The sequence below is a fragment of the Triticum aestivum genome, chromosome 5B, assembly GCF_018294505.1.
Source record: "Triticum aestivum cultivar Chinese Spring chromosome 5B, IWGSC CS RefSeq v2.1, whole genome shotgun sequence".
Lineage (NCBI taxonomy): Eukaryota > Viridiplantae > Streptophyta > Magnoliopsida > Poales > Poaceae > Triticum > Triticum aestivum.
The window spans coordinates 351,279,300-351,298,328 of NC_057807.1; positions in this window are offsets into that span (position 1 = coordinate 351,279,300).

The following is a 19,029-nucleotide window of genomic DNA, read 5'->3' on the forward strand; positions in this document are numbered from 1 at the left end:
CGGATGTAATTTTTTACATCCGTGCCCTCCACGGTAGTACCGCTCGCCAGCGCGGTAGTACCGTGGAGGCCCACGGTAGTACCGCTCCCTAGGAGTCGTAGTACCGTGGCCCTCCTACCTAGTACCGTAGTGCCGCGGTAGTAGGCGCGGATGTAATTTTTTACATCCGCGCCCGCACGGTAGTACCGCATCGGATTTCTGTACCTCCTCTGGTTCAGCGGAAGTAGGCACGGATGTAATTTATTTCATCCGCGCCCTTCCCAGGCCGTAACTTTCCTGCCTTGTGGTAGTACCGCAGGTGGGTGCGGTAGTACCGCGCAAGCGGTAGTACTGCCCCCTTATCAGGCTAGTTCCGGTCTGTGTTGCTGTCGTGGTAGTACCGTGGTTAGCCACGGTAGTACCGCACAGCCTCGCGGTAGTACCGCGCCCCTGGAGCGGTAGTACCGTGTGTCACGGGCTGAACATGTGGATAACGGTTGGAATTTGTCCACGACTATATAAGGGGCGTCTTCTACCTCTAGTTGACCACCTCTTCCACCTCTCAAGCTCCATTGTTGCTCCAAGCTCCATTTCCACTCGATCTCTCTCCCTAGCCAATCAAACTTGTTGATTTGCTCGGGATTGGGTGACAAGTGCCCGATCTACACTTCCACCACAGGATATTTGATTCCCCCCACTTATCCCTTGCGGATCTTGTTACTCTTGGGTGTTGAGCACCCTAGATGGTTGAGGTCACCTTGAAGCCATACTCCATTGTGGTGAAGCTTCGCGGGATTATTGGGAGCCTCCAAGTGTTGTGGAGATAGCCCCAATCTTGTTTGTAAAGGTCCGGTTGCCGCCTTCAAGGGCTCCAATAGTGGAATCACGGCATCTCGCATTGTGTGAGGGCGTGAGGAGATTACGGTGGCCCTAGTGGCTTCTTGGGGAGCATTGTGCCTCCACACCGCTCTAACGGAGACGTACTTCCCCTTAAAAGGAAGGAACTTCGGTAACACATCCTCGTCTCCACCGGCTCCACTCTTGGTTATCTTATCCCTTTACTTTTGCAAGCTTACTTGTGCTATATCCATTGCTTGCTTGTGTGCTCATTGTCTTTGCATCATATAGGTTGTCCACGTAGTTGCACATCTAGACAACCTATTTCATTGCAAGGTTTAAATTGTTAAAGAAAAGTCTAAAAATTGTTAGTTGCCTATTCACCCCCCCCCTCTAGTCAACCATATCGATCCTTTCAATTGGTATCAGAGCCTCGTCTCTTTATTAAGGACTTTGCCGTCCGAAGAGTATGGTTGACGTCAACGACGGTGCGGAGGAACACTCCGGTGTGAATCCCATCTCGTCTTCGGCCGAAGGGGGAACCTCGGTCTCTCGTGAGGAATTCAATGTGGCTTTAGACACATTGAAAACCTCCATGACGGCCGAGGTTAAAAGCATGTTTACCGAATTCCTAGAGGGACTCAAACTATCTACCTCGCCGATGAAAGTGGGTGATCCCACTAACAAGGTGACGGATGCTAACCCCGACAAGGGGGAAGCTAATAGTGAAAAGAGTCCGTCTACTAGTGGTAGAAATGGCACCGGCATCTATGCCCATGTGGAACCCCCGGTGTATAGAGGACCGATCCCCTCTACGCATTTGAATCATGCCGGTCCTCCTCCTAAATATGTGAAAAATGAAGATTATGATTCTTGGGTTTATCGCTTCAAGCGTCATTTAAAACATGTGAATACTAACCTTTGGAGAATTATTGAAGAAGGTTTCTATCCTCATGATCCAAGCAACTTCACCCCTCGAGAAGAAGTGGACAATCAATTCAATGAGAGTGCTCTCTTCATCATCCAAGATGCTATCCTTCCCGAAGATCTCCCTCATCTTCGACCTCATGTCATGGCTAAAGAAGCATGGAAGTGTGTCGAGCGTATGTATCGAGGAAGTGCTAGCATTCAACGCTCCAACTATGAAGTGGTGCAAGATGAAGCCGATGAGTTTGCAATGAAAGAGGATGAAGAACCTCGTGAGCTCTTTCGAAGAGTGACCAAACTTGCGGTCGCACTCCGAGATCATGGGAGCAAGGACACGGATGACAACTGGATCAAGCGCAAGTTCCTCAAGGCCATGATGCCCTACAACAAGGCCATGTCCTCCGTCATCCGCCAAAGACCGGACTTCCACTCCATGACCTCTGGTGAAGTGTTGGATGAGTTTGTTGCAATGAACATCTTGGATAAGACCGCCGACAATGCGGTGCTCCGTTCCCAAAGGGCAAAGAAGCCCAATCTTGCCTTGAAGGCCAAGGTTAGTGTGGAAGAAGAAGAAGAAGAGGAAGATGAGGAGAGCAACCCCGAGGACACGAAGTATGATTATCATGAGCACATGGCTCTTGCCTCAAGACAGTTTTGGAGTAAGAAGACTACAAGACCCAACTTCAACAAGAACAACTCAAGTGGCCTCAAGGGGAAGCAACGAGTTAGAACTTGTTTCAACTGTGGCAATGTCAGCCATTTCGTTGCGGATTGTCCATACGAGAAGCGGGAAGACAATGGTGGCAAGTTCATTCGAAAAGACAAAGCCAAGTCCTTCCCCAACAAGAACAACTTCACCAAGAAGACTCCTTCTCGCGGGTTGGTGGTTCAAGAAGAATACCGTGAGGATGACGATGATGATGAAGATGGTGAAACAATGGCCATGGCATCCGTTGCCATTGTCTCAACTCCTCGGGTGTCTCTCTTCGATGCACCTAACGAGAACATCACCGCCAAGTGCCTCATGGCTAAGGCCACCAACAAGGTAACCCCCAACATCAAAACCACCATTATTCCTAACCCTCCTTCAACGGATGACTTTGATAATGGTAAGGGGTCTAATGAGGAGTTCAATGAATTTGAGTCCTTCATGAGTAAGCTCAAGGGCAAATCCAAGAAGCATTTCGTTGCTCTCTTGGAACAACTTGGTGAAGCCAATGACATGATCGAGGCTCATGAAGAAACCATCACTAAGATGGAAAGTCATAGTCGTGACTATGCCGATGAGATATCGGATCTCTCTAATGCTCTTGAGGAAGAGCGTGGGCATCGTTTGGCTCTTGAGGAGTCACACAACGATGGTCATGCTAAACTAAAGAAAGATCTTGATCATGCTCTTGTTGTGTCTCGTGTTCTAGCTTCCGAGAAGGCTAAACTTGGGGTTGATCATGTTAGACTCACGGAGGAGTTTGATGTACTTGACAAGGCCCACAAGGTCTTGAAAGGTGCTCATGCCACCCTCAAGGAGTCTCATGCTCAACTCCAAGTTAAGCTAACCAAGGAAAAGGCCACATTTCCTCACATGGTCTTAATTGATAATGCAAATGCTACTAACCCATGTTGTGAGCATGTGCATCTTGTGGAGGAAAATGCCAAGTTGAAGGAACAACTCGAGAAAGGTCTTGTGTCATGCATACAAGGCGAGAAGAACCTAAATGACCTTTTGAGCAATCAAAAGGAAGTTGTGGGCAAGGAGGGAGTTGGGTTCGCACCCAAGTCCAAGAACAAGAAGAAGAACAAGGAGAAGAAGAGCAAGACCAATCGACCTCCTCCGCTCACGCAAACCTTTGTGAAGGAGGGAGAAGGTGCTCCTAAGGAGAAGAAGAACAATGGGAAGAGTGGTGAAGCCAAAGAGCGCAACGCCATCTCTCCCAACAAAGCCGGCGACTTTAACCCCTCTTATGTGTTGTGCCGTGCTAGTGATGGACATGTTTATGCTAAATTTGTTGGTTCTCCTTATGAGTACATTGAATGGTCTATTTGGGTTCCTAAGACCCTTGTTACTAACATCAAAGGACCCATTACTCAATGGGTACCTAAAACCAAGCATTGATCTCTTGTAGGTGTTTGCTTCCGGTGGGGGATCATGGTTGCTCGATAGTGGAGCAACAAATCATATGACCGGGAGCAAGGACTTGGTGGTGGACGTGCACAATATCCCATCTATGCCCACCAATGTCGAATGGGGTGATGCCTCACATTCTAAGGTATTGGGTCTTGGCAAGGTTGTCATTTCTCATGATCTAACGATCGAGAAAGTCATGCTTGTTGAGTCCCTTGCGTTCAATTTACTTTCCGTTCGTCAACTCGCACTCATGGGTTTTGCCACCTTCTTTGATATTGATACCGTGGCCCTCTTGTGGAGCAAGACTCTTAAAGTAGCCTTTGTTGGGCATGTCGAGAACGGTCTCTATGTGGTTAACTTCTCGGAGCAACCCACTAAGACCGCGACATGCCTAATGGCTAAAGTTGATGTGGGATGGCTTTGGCATCGCCGTTTAGCCCACGTCAATATGAGATCTTTGCAAAGTCTTCTCAAGGGGGACCATGTCCATGGACTAACGAATGTTAGTTTTGCCAAAGATCGTGTTTGCAGTGCTTGTATCGAAGGAAAGCTTCATGAGACGGCTCACCCTCCCACGACTATCATCTACTCGAAGAGACCCTTGGAGCTCCTCCACATGGACCTCTTTGGGCCCCCATCCTTTGATAGTCTTGGGGGTAGAAAGTATTGCTTGGTGATAGTGGATGATTATTCAAGATACACTTGGGTATACTTCTTCAAGAGGAAGAGTGAGACCCAACAAACCGTCATCGACTTTGCAAATGAAGCTCAACGTCAACATGATGCAAAGATCTTGACAATAAGAAGTGACAACGGCACCGAGTTCAAGAACTACACCTTGGATGAGTTTCTTAGTGATGAAGGGATCAAGCATCAATATTCTGCACCATATACCCCTCAACAAAATGGTGTTGCGGAGAGAAAGAACCGGACGTTGATGGATGCGGCAAGGACCATGATGGCGGAGTTCAAGTCTCCATACAACTTCTGGGCCGAAGCCATCAACACAGCTTGTCATGCATCCAATCGGCTCTATCTCCGCAAAGGCTTGAACAAGACTCCGTATGAGATACTCACCGGGAACAAGCCCAATCTCAAGTACTTCCTGGGTGTTCGGGTGTAAGTGTTTCATTCTCAAGAAAGGTGTTCGTTTGTCTAAATTTGAAGCTAGAGCTCATGAGGGCATATTTGTTGGTTATGCTACAAACTCTCATGCTTACCGTGTTCTCAACAAGTCCAACGGACTCATTGAGGAGACGTGTAACGTAGAGTTTGATGAAAATAACGGCTCCCAAGTGGAGCAAAGTGGTACTTGTGATGTAGGTGATGAAATTCCTCCCCAAGCCATAAGAAGAATGGGTATTGGTCATATCCTACCCATTGAGGAACCCCTTGTGGCCGAAGGAGAAGGACAATGCTCCACTCAAGTGGAGCCATCACCTCCCCAAGACCCACACGCTTCCGAAGAACAAAGTGAAGGCCCTCACCTTCATGAACAAGACCAAGGGCAAGATCAACCTCAAGATGGAGGTGAACCTCCAAATGATGCCCAAGGTCAAGTTCTCCCCCTCGAGCAAGTTCAAGATCATGAGCAAGCTCAAGACGGCGCTCAAGATGATCAAGTTAACCTTCCTCCTTCCACTCCCGAGGAAGAATTAGAGCGTCGTGCCATGAAGATTGCTTCCAAACTCACCACCCAGGGCCATCTCATGGAAAACGTGGTTGGAAGCCTAAGAAAGGGGGTAAGCACTCGTAGACAATTAGCTAACTATTGTGAACATCATGCGTTTGTCTCTTGTGTTGAACCCCAAAAGGTCTATGAGGCGCTCGAAGACTCGGATTGGCTCAATGCCATGCATGAAGAACTAAACAACTTCGAGTACAACAAGGTGTGGAGATTGGTGCCAAGACCTTCGGGGAACCACAACGTCATTGGAACAAAGTGGATCTTCAAGAACAAGCAAGATGCTCATGGGAACATCATTCGCAACAAGGCAAGATTGGTAGCACAAGGCTACTCCCAAGTCGAGGGCATCGACTACGGTGAAACCTTTGCTCCCGTTGCTCGTCTTGAATCCATTCGTTTGTTGATTGTTTATGCTTCCCATCACAACTTTAAGTTGCAAGTTTATGTCAAGCAACCCCCCGGGTTCGAGGACCCCTACTTCCCGGATCACGTGTATCAACTCGATAAGGCACTCTATGGCCTTAAACAAGCCCCACGTGCGTGGTATGACCACCTTACCGAGTTGCTACAAGATCGTGGATTTGAAGTAGGACAAATCGATCCCACTCTTTTTACTAAGAAGGTCAAAGGGGAGTTGTTTGTATGCCAACTATATGTTGATGATATTATCTTTGGTTCTCCTAACAAAGCTTTCAATGAGGAATTTGCCGCTCTCATGACCTCCAAGTTCAAGATGTCTTCGATGGGAGAGTTGAAGTTCTTCCTTGGTTTTGACATCAAACAACGAAGAGAAGGAACCTTCATCAACCAAGCCAAATACACTCAAGACATGCTTAAAAGATTCAAGCTAAGTGATGTCAAGCCGGCTTCTACACCAATGCCTACCAAGTGCCAACTTGACATCGATCCCAATGGTAAAGCGGTGGATCAAAAGGTATATCGCTCCATGATTGGCTCCTTGCTTTACCTTTGTGCATCTAGACCGGATATCATGTTGAGTGTGGGGATGTGTGCACGGTTTCAAGCCGCACCAAAGGAAAGTCACTATGTGGCGGTCAAGAGAATCTTTCGATATTTGGCTCATACCCCAAACTTTGGCTTATGGTACCCAAGAGGAGCAAATTTCAAGCTTGAAGGTTTCACGGATTCCGATTGGGCGGGGGACAAAGTGGATAGGAAGTCCACTTCCGGAGGGTGCCAATTTCTTGGTTGCTCTTTGGTAAGTTGGTCTTCCAAGAAGCAAAGTTGTGTGTCCCTCTCGTCCACCGAAGCGGAGTATGTGGCGGCCGGTAGTTGTTGTGCTCAACTCCTATGGATGAGGCAAACTTTAAAGGAGTACGGTGTCATTTGTGACAAAGTGCCTCTTTGGTGTGATAATGAAAGTGCCATCAAGATTTCTCTCAACCCGGTACAACACTTCAAGACGAAGCACATTGAGATTCGGTATCACTTCATCCGGGATCACATTAGGCGAGGGGAGATCGAGCTCAAGTATGTCAACACTCATGATAACCTTGCAGATATTTTCACGAAGCCCTTGGATGAAGCAAGATTTCGCGAGTTAAGGCATGAGCTAAATATCATTGATTTGAGCAATGTGACTTGAACCCGTACACCCCCCACCACACTCAACGTGTTGTCTAGTTTAGGTGTAGGCATGGACATAGGGGGAGTGTTGTTCTTTCAATGAACTCTCCCTCCCCCCATTATGCATAAATCGATCACCTCTTTCACATTAGCCATTTTGAATGGTGCTTGTGCTTCAAAGATGAGTTTTGGTCATGGGCCCAAGGATAATTCTTCGCGGTGCCATACCATCCAACTCAAACATAGGTGGCTTCGGCCACCGCCCTCTCTCCTCGAGAGGCTTTGTCGCTTGGTGGTTTCGTGTTGTCTTCTTGCCTCTGGTGTGTGCGTGTTCTTGTGTTTCTTGTGTGTGAAAAGTTTCCGTGCAAAGGCCTCTTCTTTTGTGTTGAAACTTGTGGTGTCTTGAGCTCACGGTACTACCGCGGTCGGCCACAGTACTACCACGGCCTGCCACGGTACTACCGCTAGCGGGAGCACGGTACTACCGTCACCACGCGGCAGTAATTTTTTACTGCCGCCTGGTTGAGCGGTACTACCGCCTCGGCGCGGTACTTCCGCCCGAGCGGTACTACCGCGATGATACGTGGTACTACCGCGCCGGTTCGAGCGCGTGGGGATAAGGACGGGCAGGGGGAGTTCTAACTCCCCATACCCATTCGCTGTCCTCTCTCTCCACGTCGTCTCCTTCTCTCCCTCGCTCAAGAATGGAGCCGGCGTTCGTCGCCGGATCTCCTCCACCGGCTGCCCTCCTGTGATTCCGACCGGTGGGATCGTTCCCCACCACGTGCTCTTGCTATGGACCAAGGTTTTTCCCCAACTCCCTTTCCGTGTTGTTTGTGTTTAGTGTTTCTAGGTTTTGGGGGAAACTTGTGTGTTCTTGAGATTCCTAGGCTTAATCTCTGCAAGAGTAGGATGAAGGAGTGTGGTATTGCATAGGATCTACTTGTATTGTTGTCTTGCGCTAGATCGGATCACCGTAGCACCGCCATTGTTTCGCGGTTCTTTTTCAGATTCAAGCCGACAGTTGGATCTAACGCGACGCGGTACTACCGCCCATCTGGGGCGGTACTACCGCTTGCACGGTACTACCGCCCTTCAGGAGTGGTACTACCGCGCTCTGTGCGGTACTAAAAGTTTACTTCCGCTCCAACCACGGTACTACCGTGACATCGCACGGTACTACCGCGTTTGGAGCAGTACTAATATTTTAGTACCGCATGCAATGGCAGTTTTACCGTGGCTCACTTCTTTCGCATGCCAACTTCCTCGTATGTCTTCTATGGGTTTCTTGTGCTTGTTCGTGGCCTTTGCATTGATCCTTTCGCGTCTTTGGTGTTTTGCGTGTGTGTCTCAGGTGGTGGCTCTCGCCGGTCCAACCCCAGTCGTGACACTGGCTCCAAGCGTTTGCGCAACCCAGGAGAAGTACCAGAAGGCTCGTCTGCCTCCAAGCGCAATGTCAAGCACTCAGCTAGCAAGCACAAGGAGCCCGCTAAGGGCATGGATGAGATTGCCCAAGCTGATTATGTCCGTCTCAGGCAGCTTCACCCTTATGTGCATCCGCGTGCCACCTTCAGAGGCTGTTAGTTGTTCTGGAACAAGCAACAGGTCAACATCTATCTGGATGTCATCAAGAACAAGCAGAACACCTATGTGGAGGTGAAGTGGATTGATATGCATCACATGAGGAAGGACAAGTTTCGTGACTACTTTGGAGAGGCTCTGGACTTGGTGGAGCAGTTTGGCATTGAGCATGTGATTACCTTCCACCTCGACTATGACCCTGAGCTCATCTGTCAGTTCTTTGCCTCAGTCTACTTTCACTCCGATGAGGACCGGAGGATGACCTGGATGACCAACGGCCGTAAGCTATCTGCCACCTGGAAGGAGTTCATGGATCTCCTCCAGGTTCCTGATGATGGTCTCGACTCTCCAGTGGGTGTTCGCCCCCATGCCAATGCTGACTCTGCTAGCAAGGACAGACTTGCCCCTTTCATGGTTGAGAAGGCACTCGCCACTGGCAAGACAACTTTGGTGCTCAACCCTTTCTTGGATATCATGTATCGCATCTTCGGCAACTCCTTGTTCCCTCGCATCGGTGATAAAGACAAGGTTCATGCCTATATGGTGGACATGATGCTCATCTACGAGGATGCTCGTTCGTCTTAGTCACAGCCACTTGATGTCTCACACATCATGTGGTGTGAGCTCCATTTTGCAGTGTTCAACCGCAAGGTGCCTATCTACGGGCCCTATCTGTTTCTGCTGATTTCGAAGACTTGGGAGAAGATGTTTTCTGCTGATGAGTTTCTTGCTCCTGACTGGGTTCGCCATGAGCCCATCTACCTGCGTATCAAACCCAACTGGGCCAACACCACTACTCGCGCCTAGGCGACTGCTGCTCGGACTGCTGTTGATGAGGAGGATGCTGGCCCCGAGGATGTTGCTGAGGGCCATGCTGCTAGACCTTCCCAGAGTGCCTCTATGCCATCATGGGCCAAGAGGCTGAAGGACAAGATGAAGACTCTTTTTTGCATGCAAGCCAAGGGGCAGTACAGGACTCACGTGGCGTCCAAGGAGAGTCATCGCCGGGACAACAAGATCTTGCAGCTCTATGGTGAGGCAGTGTCTGGCGGGTCTGAGGAGCACATCACTCCAGAAGCCGAGTGGATGGAGAAGCAGGGTTACAGGTGGACTAAGTTTGAGGAGGATGTCGAGGAGTCCATCCCTGCTGCCGAGGCGTCCGATGGAGAGGATTGGGACGAGTTCTCTGCTTGAGCCACCTCTTGTGTGTAGGTGTCCTCTCTGCCTTTTTGGCGTCTCGATGCCAAAGGGGGAGAGAGTGTAGGGATTTGCGAGTGTGTCGCGTGTTTGCTGCTTTCTCGTTTGTGTCGTGTGTTTGCTGCCTTCTCGGTTGAACCTCGGTAGTTTTACTTCGTATGGTGTAAGACATATGCACTCTATCTATCCTAGCGAGCTCGTGTTATATTGTGCTTTTTTTATGCCTTGCTCTGCTTATTATCATGTCTTAGTCTCTAAAATATAGGGGGAGTGTTGATCCTAGTCTATGTGCTATGCAGTCCAAAGCATTCATCTAAAGTGCACACATCTAGGGGGAGCCCGTCTATATTTTAGAGAGGTGGGGTTTGCCCCTGCTCTAAATTATCTTATCCATGTGCAAATCCCGTGTTGTCATCAACCCACCAAAAAGGGGGAGATTGTAAGGGCATATTCTTCCCTCAGGTGTTTTGGTGATTGATGACAATGCTTTTGCGGACTAATCATGTGCCTTGAGTTTCTCAGGTTATTCATATCTAGGCATGAGACTATTCGGTGCCCCTCGGAGACTATTGAAGTCGGCGTCGTTCTACGTTTCTCTTTGGTGGATTTGAGTCGTAGGAGAGCCGTACTATTAAGAGGGGGTCCGCGTCGGAAAGGTTTGGGTGGAATCAACACGTACACTTGTTCCTCCTTTCCCTGCATTTTGGAGCTTCCCTTTGTTATCATGGTTGTGCGGAAATCTAACAACTACTGTTGTGCTTGAGGTAGTACCGCAAGTACAAGCGGTAGTACCGCTGGGAGTCACGGTAGTACCGCTCATCTGGAGCGGTAGTACCGCGGCTCCCTAGCCTTGTGCCGCTCCGGTACGGTACTAGGGGCGGATATAATTTTTTACATCCGCGCCCTCCACGGTAGTACCGCTCGCCCAGCGCGGTAGTACCGTGGAGGCCCACGGTAGTACCGCTCCCTAGGAGTCGTAGTACCGTGGCCCTCCTACCTAGTACCGCAGTGCCGCAGTAGTAGGCGCGGATGTAATTTTTTACATCCGTGCCCGCATGGTAGTACCGCGCCTCGCGGGCGGTAGTACCGCGTCGGATTTCTGTACCTCCTCTGGTTCAGCGGAAGTAGGCACGGATGTAATTTATTTCATCCGCGCCCTTCCCAGGCCGTAACTTTCCTGCCTTGCGGTAGTACCGCAGGTGGGTGCAGTAGTACCGCGCAAGCGGTAGTACTGCCCCCTTATCAGGCTAGTTTCGGTCTGTGTTGCTGTCGCGGTAGTACCGTGGTTAGCCACGGTAGTACCGCATAGCCTCGCGGTAGTACCGCGCCCCTGGAGTGGTAGTACCGTGTGTCGCGGGCTGAACATGTGGATAACGGTTGGAATTTGTCCACGACTATAAAAGGGGCGTCTTCTACCTCTAGTTGACCACCTCTTACCTCTCCAAGCTCCATTGTTGCTCCAAGCTCCATTTCCACTCGATCTCTCTCCCTAGCCAATCAAACTTGTTGATTTGCTCGGGATTGGGTGACAAGTGCCTGATCTACACTTCCACCACAGGATATTTGATTCCCCCCACTTATCCCTTGCGGATCTTGTTACTCTTGGGTGTTGAGCACCCTAGACGGTTGAGGTCACCTCGAAGCCATACTCCATTGTGGTGAAGCTTCGTAGGTTTATTGGGAGCCTCCAAGTGTTGTGGAGATAGCCCCAATCTTGTTTGTAAAGGTCCGGTTGCCGCCTTCAAGGGCTCCAATAGTGGAATCACGGCATCTCGCATTGTGTGAGGGCGTGAGGAGATTACGGTGGCCCTAGTGGCTTCTTGGGGAGCATTGTGCCTCCACACCGCTCTAACGGAGACGTACTTCCCCTTAAAAGGAAGGAACTTCGGTAACACATCCTCGTCTCCACCGGCTCCACTCTTGGTTATCTTATCCCTTTACTTTTGCAAGCTTACTTGTGCTATATCCATTGCTTGCTTGTGTGCTCATTGTCTTTGCATCATATAGGTTGTCCACGTAGTTGCACATCTAGACAACCTATTTCATTGCAAGTTTTAAATTGTTAAAGAAAAGTCTAAAAATTGTTAGTTGCCTATTCACCCCCCCCCCTCTAGTCAACCATATCGATCCTTTCAGCCGGGACTGTCACAGCGGTGAAGAATCATCATGGTTCGAGCGTCCTTAACAGAAAAGCCAACTTCGTCAAATTCCACAGTTACAAAATTATCACGAGAAAGATTACGAACGGAAACTAAGTTCTGAATGAGATGAGGAGAAACAATGACATTATTAAGAGAGAGAGGTCTAGAGTTAGAGGGAAAGGGTGCAGAACCGACATGAGAGATGGGAAGACCAACACCGTTGCCGATGATGATGCGGGAGGGAGTGGAAGTGGGATGGACGGAGGAGAGGTTACCCGGATGAGCGGACATATGAGCGGTGGCACCTGAGTCTATAATCCAATCGCCGCCGCCACCAGAGTAGGGTGGCGGGTGCTGCAGCACCGCTAGAAGGGGCGGGTCGTTGTAGGGGGCGTCGTACGCGCCGTAGGAGGGCGCGACAGGAGGGGCGGGAATACCGCCGTGGGCACCGAGAGGCGTGGCTAGGAGCGCTTGATACGTGCTCGGGCGGGGGCCGAGGATGCCCGGGGCCGGGGGCCGCAACACTGGCATATTGTATGCGTGCATGACCCCCGTCCAGGGGTTGTAGCCTCCGGCCCAGGGTGGCGGGGGCTGCTGCTGGGGAGCTTGACCACCGCCGCCGCCACCTTTCCCTCCACCTTGGTGTTGACCGTCGCGACCACGGCGACGGTTGCCGCCATTCCCACCGTTGCGCAGTGGTTGGGGCGGCTGCGGCACCGGTGTGGGGTGCGGGACGACCGGAGGACGGGGCGCCGAGGGTGGTGTAGAGGCGCCGGTGGAGAGGCCGGCGGCGAGAGCAGTGTGGACGGCGCGGGTGCGGAGGTGCTTCATCCGCCGCTCCTCAAGACGAAGATAGGCCACCTCCCACTGTAAGTGGGGTTGGCCATGAGGGTGAGGTTGGAGGCGGCGTTGCCGAAGTCCTCGTTGAGGCCGGCGGTGAGCGTCAAGAGGAGAAGCTCATCGCCCACCTTGAACCCGACGTCGTTGAGCTCGTCGGAGAGGGTCTTGAGCCGGAGACAGAAGGCGTCGATGGTGGAGTCGTTCTGATGACATCCAAAAAATTCCTGCTGCAAGAAAACAATTCGTTGAAGCTTGTTGTCGGTGAAGAGGCCATTGATCTTGGTCCACACCGTGTAGGCATCGTCCCCATCACGAACGACGGTGTGGAAGATGTCCGGAGAGAGGGTGAGGAAGAACCACCGGATGAGGGTGGCGTCAATGGCGAGCCAGTTGGCGTCGTGGGCGCCGTCGAAGAAATTGGCGAGACCGTCCACATGATCACGGAGGTTGTACTCACGGAAGAGAAGATTGAAGTATGTTTTCCAGGCATAGTAGTTTGCGGAGGCATGGGAGAGGATGATGGGGACGTGATCGGTGAGGTGGATGTTGCGGATGTCGGCGGCTTGGGGCTCATCGGGTTGGACCCGTAGGAGGAATCGAACGGGTTGCTAGGGGGTGCGCTGGAGGAGGAGGAAGTCCCAAGGGCCTACATGGCAGCAAGGGCGGGATGGCGGCGCGGGATGGGAGCAGGAGGGTTTTAGGGTTTTCGGGAGGAGGCGGCTCGGGGTGAGCGGCGGGGAGGGTGGAGGCGCGGCGGGGGGGGGGGGGGCAGGGGGGGGGGGGTTGTGGTGGGGGAAGGGAGGAGGTGCCGACCGGGGAGGCGGCGACGCGGGACAGCGGGAGCGGCGGCTGCCAGGAGAGGTGACGACGGCGCGGCTAGGGCTGGGATCTAGGGTTAGCCTGATACCATGTAGAGGAATATGATGCAACTATCAATGTATTGATGGATGCTTATGCACAAGTATATATAGTACATAGGGCAAGTCATATCCTCAACTATACACAAGGAGGAGACTTGGAGTACAAAAATACATGTGCTAAATACATATCTCAACAGAGAGTATAAAATACTAAAAGATTGTAAGTTTTCTATCTATGAGCCTGACACCTCAGTTTATATATCATACATGGGGTGTTCAAAGGTACATGTACATATATCCTAGTCGGCTTCGTACGAGGAGACTATCCCAGCTTCTTGTCGTGTACGACAAGTCTTCTGGTATGCTATGACAGAACCAACAAGGGGTCCTTAGTCCGGCCCGCCACACCAGAAAACGTCATGGTGAGAGCCCCCCTGAGCCGAGACACCCTCACATTGTCCCCTTCTTTCTCACGTGCAGATACAATTTCATTTGAGTCGCCAGTAACAACCCACGGCTAATCTCCTTTGCTACAAAGACCACGAACATCAATCCATGATAATTGTTTTTCATTCCAGGCCGGTAACATAGAAACTCAGTTAGCCTCTAATCCACTTCATCTCTCTTCATAAGCAGTACATCAATGAAATAAAGATCCCAATAATTTAACTTCACTATTTTTTTCTTCATAAAATAGCACAAGTCCGATAAATGTCATCACTCTCTACCATATACTCCCTCCGTTCTGAATTACTTGTCTTAGATTTGTCTAGATACAAATGTACTAGATACATTTGTATCTAGACAAATCCAAGACAAGTAATTCAGAACGGAGGGAGTACATAAAATCTAAACCTAACTTACTACACATCTCATCTGATCATTTTTATTTAACATGTGACTTAAAAAAAACTATCTCTACCTTATTTTGTTTTTAAAGGTCCAAAAGCCCACGAATTGTCGTGGTTCAGAGTATCCCACGATAATTTCAGGCTAAGGTTTCTTTGCTCCCGGCGATACAATTATAACTTACAATTACCAATCGCCAGACCGTCATCACCTTCCTATTAGCAGATTTTTTGTGGTGTTCTCTCTAGATCTACTACAACCCCATTGATATTGTGCCTACTTCTAAGGTAGCACAAATTGTTGACCACTTTGACCAGGCACAATATCAAGATAAGCATTAGTTAAGCCATCCACTCCAGCCGGCGCCATGACCCAAATTGAGTTGCATGTTTTCTTTTGTGTGCGTGGAAATGAGCTGCATGTCTTTTTTTAGACGAGCTGCATGTGTGTTAACCGTGAAACGACTGACGTCGGATGAGAATCTGCAGCACTTGTACCTTGCAGTAATTAGGTTGTGAGAGACCTGCGTTGTGGTTGAAAGTTAGGTGAAAAGTAATATCCTCATTTCATCAGGGTTCAAATCGTGGTTTTAGCATTTTTTTTAGATTTATTTTACGATTTTCGGCTATGCACGTTGAGTGATCAACTTCATCAATCTTAAAATGATATGCAGCTTCAGTCTCCCGGATGTGTTTATGACGATAAAATGTGCGTATGTGTTGATAGAGATGAGTGTATATTGTGTTCTAAAAGAAACTAGATCATTAAGACGCGCGTTGCCGCACTCGTTCATATTGAGAAAATAACAAAAGATATATATAATAAAATCTTGATAACACATATATTTGTTAAACATGAATTGAAGGTGCATTTAACTAAAAAAACCATATAGTAGTAAAATAGTGGCATCATAAATAGTCCAAAAATACTTGGCACTTGGCAGTACTAATATAATGATTTGCCCACCCCAGAAATTAATTACAAGATGTACAATTTCAAAATATTGCATGACTGTGTAAATCGGCCGTGCATACTTTAGACAAAGCATTGTGGAGATAGAGCACACTTGGACTCCAAAGGATAGCCAAAACCTGTATGTTCAAACTTTGGTAGTTTCATCGCTTCTTCAAGTGAATTTGCTAGCCAATATACTTCCGTTTCATTACATTTTCAATTAATTATTAACATGTAATAAGAAAAGGTAAAGGTCAAGTTGTGACAAACAAGACGACATCTATTTAGAGGAAGATATACTTGTTTAAGAAGTGCTCACTCATACAGTATAAAAATGCATCAGGAACTGAATTGAATCAAAATAAGAACAAAACGATGAGGCCAAAGAATGGCAAGGCTGACTAAAGGAGGGAAAGCTAGCTAAAGTCAGGTAAGCAATGGAGAAAGGGAAGAAGAAATGACACAACAGGCGAATATGAAGTGATCCTTCGAGCTGTCCCAAATTCAGTGTCTTAGAGATGCCTATTTGCTCCTGTAATGTTTCCAGTAACAGCAATAGATGTTTTTCTAGCATAGTTGAGAGATGAACAAGGAAGCTAAATTGCCCTAATGAGAGGCGAATGGAAAACAGCACAACAATCAGCTGCAGCAGCCAGCAGGGAATAGATCTGAGCGCTCTTGAGGCTTCAGGCTAGAGAATCAGCGAAGGAAGAGTAGAGGGCGAGAGAGGGCACCACCAAGGCACACGTGCAGTAAAAGCTCGCTGCCAGGACGCGGCTGCGAGGCGTCGAGGAACAGGGAATAGAGTTGGCAACATTTTTTTTTCAGGCGGGATATACACATAGAAACCAGGCTCCCGCTGCTATGCATGTCCAGCTGGACCTCTTGGGCCTTACAGCCTGATTATTGACATAACTTGTAACTCGTTCTGTGGAGTAGCGGCCCAGAAAACTGTGCCACGAGCGAGATAAACGGGAAATTAATTAGCGTAAATCAACTGAGGACCCAGCCAATCCTGCACGTACATGTGTGTAATCCGACGGTTAAGGGCCCAATCGTGTGGAGGCTCCCAGGTAGCTCCGTTTTACTGTTTAGTAATTATTGACATAACTTGTAACTCGTTCTGTGGAGTAGCGGCCCAGAAAACTGTGCCACGAGCGAGACAAACGGGAAATTAATTAGCGTAAACCAACTGAGGACCCAGCCAATCCTGCACGTACATGTGTGTAATCCGACGGTTAAGGGCCCTAAATCGTGTGGAGGCTCCCAGGTAGCTCCGTTTTACTGTTTAACTAGAACATCTATGCGCGCGTTGCCACGCCCACCCAATTTTATGAATATTAGAACAATATAGACATTCATGGAAATGGAAAATATAATTAACAAATATTTTTTTTAATTACAACATAACCTCAATTTGTAGCATGTGCTACGTTATATTTATAACACCCTTAGACGGGCCTGTTCTAACAGCCATCAATTATGTTTGTAAAAGTCAGCGCCAAGAAGATTAGTAAGATACTTTCTCCATTTCTAAATATTTGTCTTTCTAGAGGTTTCAACAAGTGACTACATACGGAGCAAAATGAGTGAATCTACACTCTAAAATATGTCTATATACATCCGTATGTGGTATTCCATTTGAAATCTCTAGAAAAACAAATATTTAGGAAGGAGGAAGTAGAAGACAAATAATGGTTTTGAACATTATGGTTTGCACCCCTAACTTAGCCAAATTACAGATAACCAGTACCTGTGCAAGATAAACTCCCTCCACCTAATCATATAAGTTATTGGATGGCCTAGTCAAATCTGAAGTAACTAAAACTAAACCAAAATATCAATTGGTGTACTGGGCACAAGAAAGAACTTACAATCTCTCTGCCATGCTAGTATGAAATCCATGGTACATGTCAACCGCTGCATTTAACATCACATATTCCGAATAGAAGAAATGCTACCAAAATAAGTGCTTTAGTCATGGGAACGGCTGAATCAGATCATCGGTTGTTGCCATAGTGCACCGTATATTAATTCCTTCGTCAATCAGCTGAAAAAAATATATGTGCAGAAATTGTGTTAGCACAAGGAAAAGATTTGCACTGTGGGCTGCATATTATACCATAACTTAGCTTGTGCTATACGGATGCCTTGAAGCATATTTTAAATCACTGATTGTCTGCTCCAATGCTATTTCTGCTTTATTTCTACAGAGAACTGAAAGAAACTATGGGTTTATTCGTCACAAGATGACATATTATTTTCACACACACCCATCATTTAGAGAAAAATCTCTAATATATCCTAGGTAACATGGCCATGCTTAGAGACCTGCAACTCAGAAATAGCAAGAAATCAAAACATCTTGAACAGTAAGTTAGCACTCAGTAGTACTCTTGAATTGTTCATTTCTGCAGGTTCTTCCTAACATTAAGATTTAGGTAAAATTAGTCAGGTTCACAAATTGTGATCTTGACGGAGACACGTCATATCTCAAACCCAACAGGGCATTCGGGTCCCAACAACAAACAGATTAACGAAAATAGAATGATATGTATGACAAAAAGAACCGCACTTGGTCAATCTTTCTGTAAATAAGTTGGAACATGATGGAAGAACAACAGTCGGATTTTCCAACTTTTTGATTGGAACCGTGACAGGAGGTAGTGGGCGCAGGTTGAAACCAGATTGGAAAAGGGCAAAACAAATCTTTTCTCAGTTTTCCTCTTGCTCATAAGCCCACCCTGCCATGCACCATTATATCACTCACTAACCATTGGGAAAATTAGATCCTGGCCATCACTAGCTCAAAGGCGTACACATGCCGGGCGGCTGCGACGAGCTTAGGAAAGCAGTTACGCCGGACTCCCAGCTCGATTTGTGGAGCAGCAGCCCGATTACTTTGGGCTGGCCGCTAGCATGCAGTTACGGGGGGAAGAAAGGCCCAATAGGGTACCGTGGGAGGCAAGAAGATCTGGGACGTTCGAAAGTGACATCTACGGCTGACGAACTCTATTCGCTGTGAGCAGGCGTGGCTGGTTCCGTTATACTGTTTTGTAATAACTAGGTATCTGCCCGTGCGTTGCAATGGGAATAAACGCTCCCATGGCAATAAAACAGGACTATTTTGGACAAAACCACTACCATAGCTGCGTCAATGGGTCGGCAGAAAAGTATTAGTTCTCGGCCATATTCATTTACTTTCATATATGTTCATTGTCCCTTCTTTAAAATATCATAAATATATATATATATATGTAGTATTTTTGTGAATAAATAGTCACGATATTATTTTAGTAATCTAAAACATCTTATATTTGTTTTTTTAACCGAAAACATCTCATATTTGTTGACAGAGGGAGTAGTAAATTATCGTATCAAAATGTCCCTGCATATATGGCTATAACAAAATCCAGGATAAATATAATCACAACAACCACTTTTGTGCATAAATAATTCAGTTTT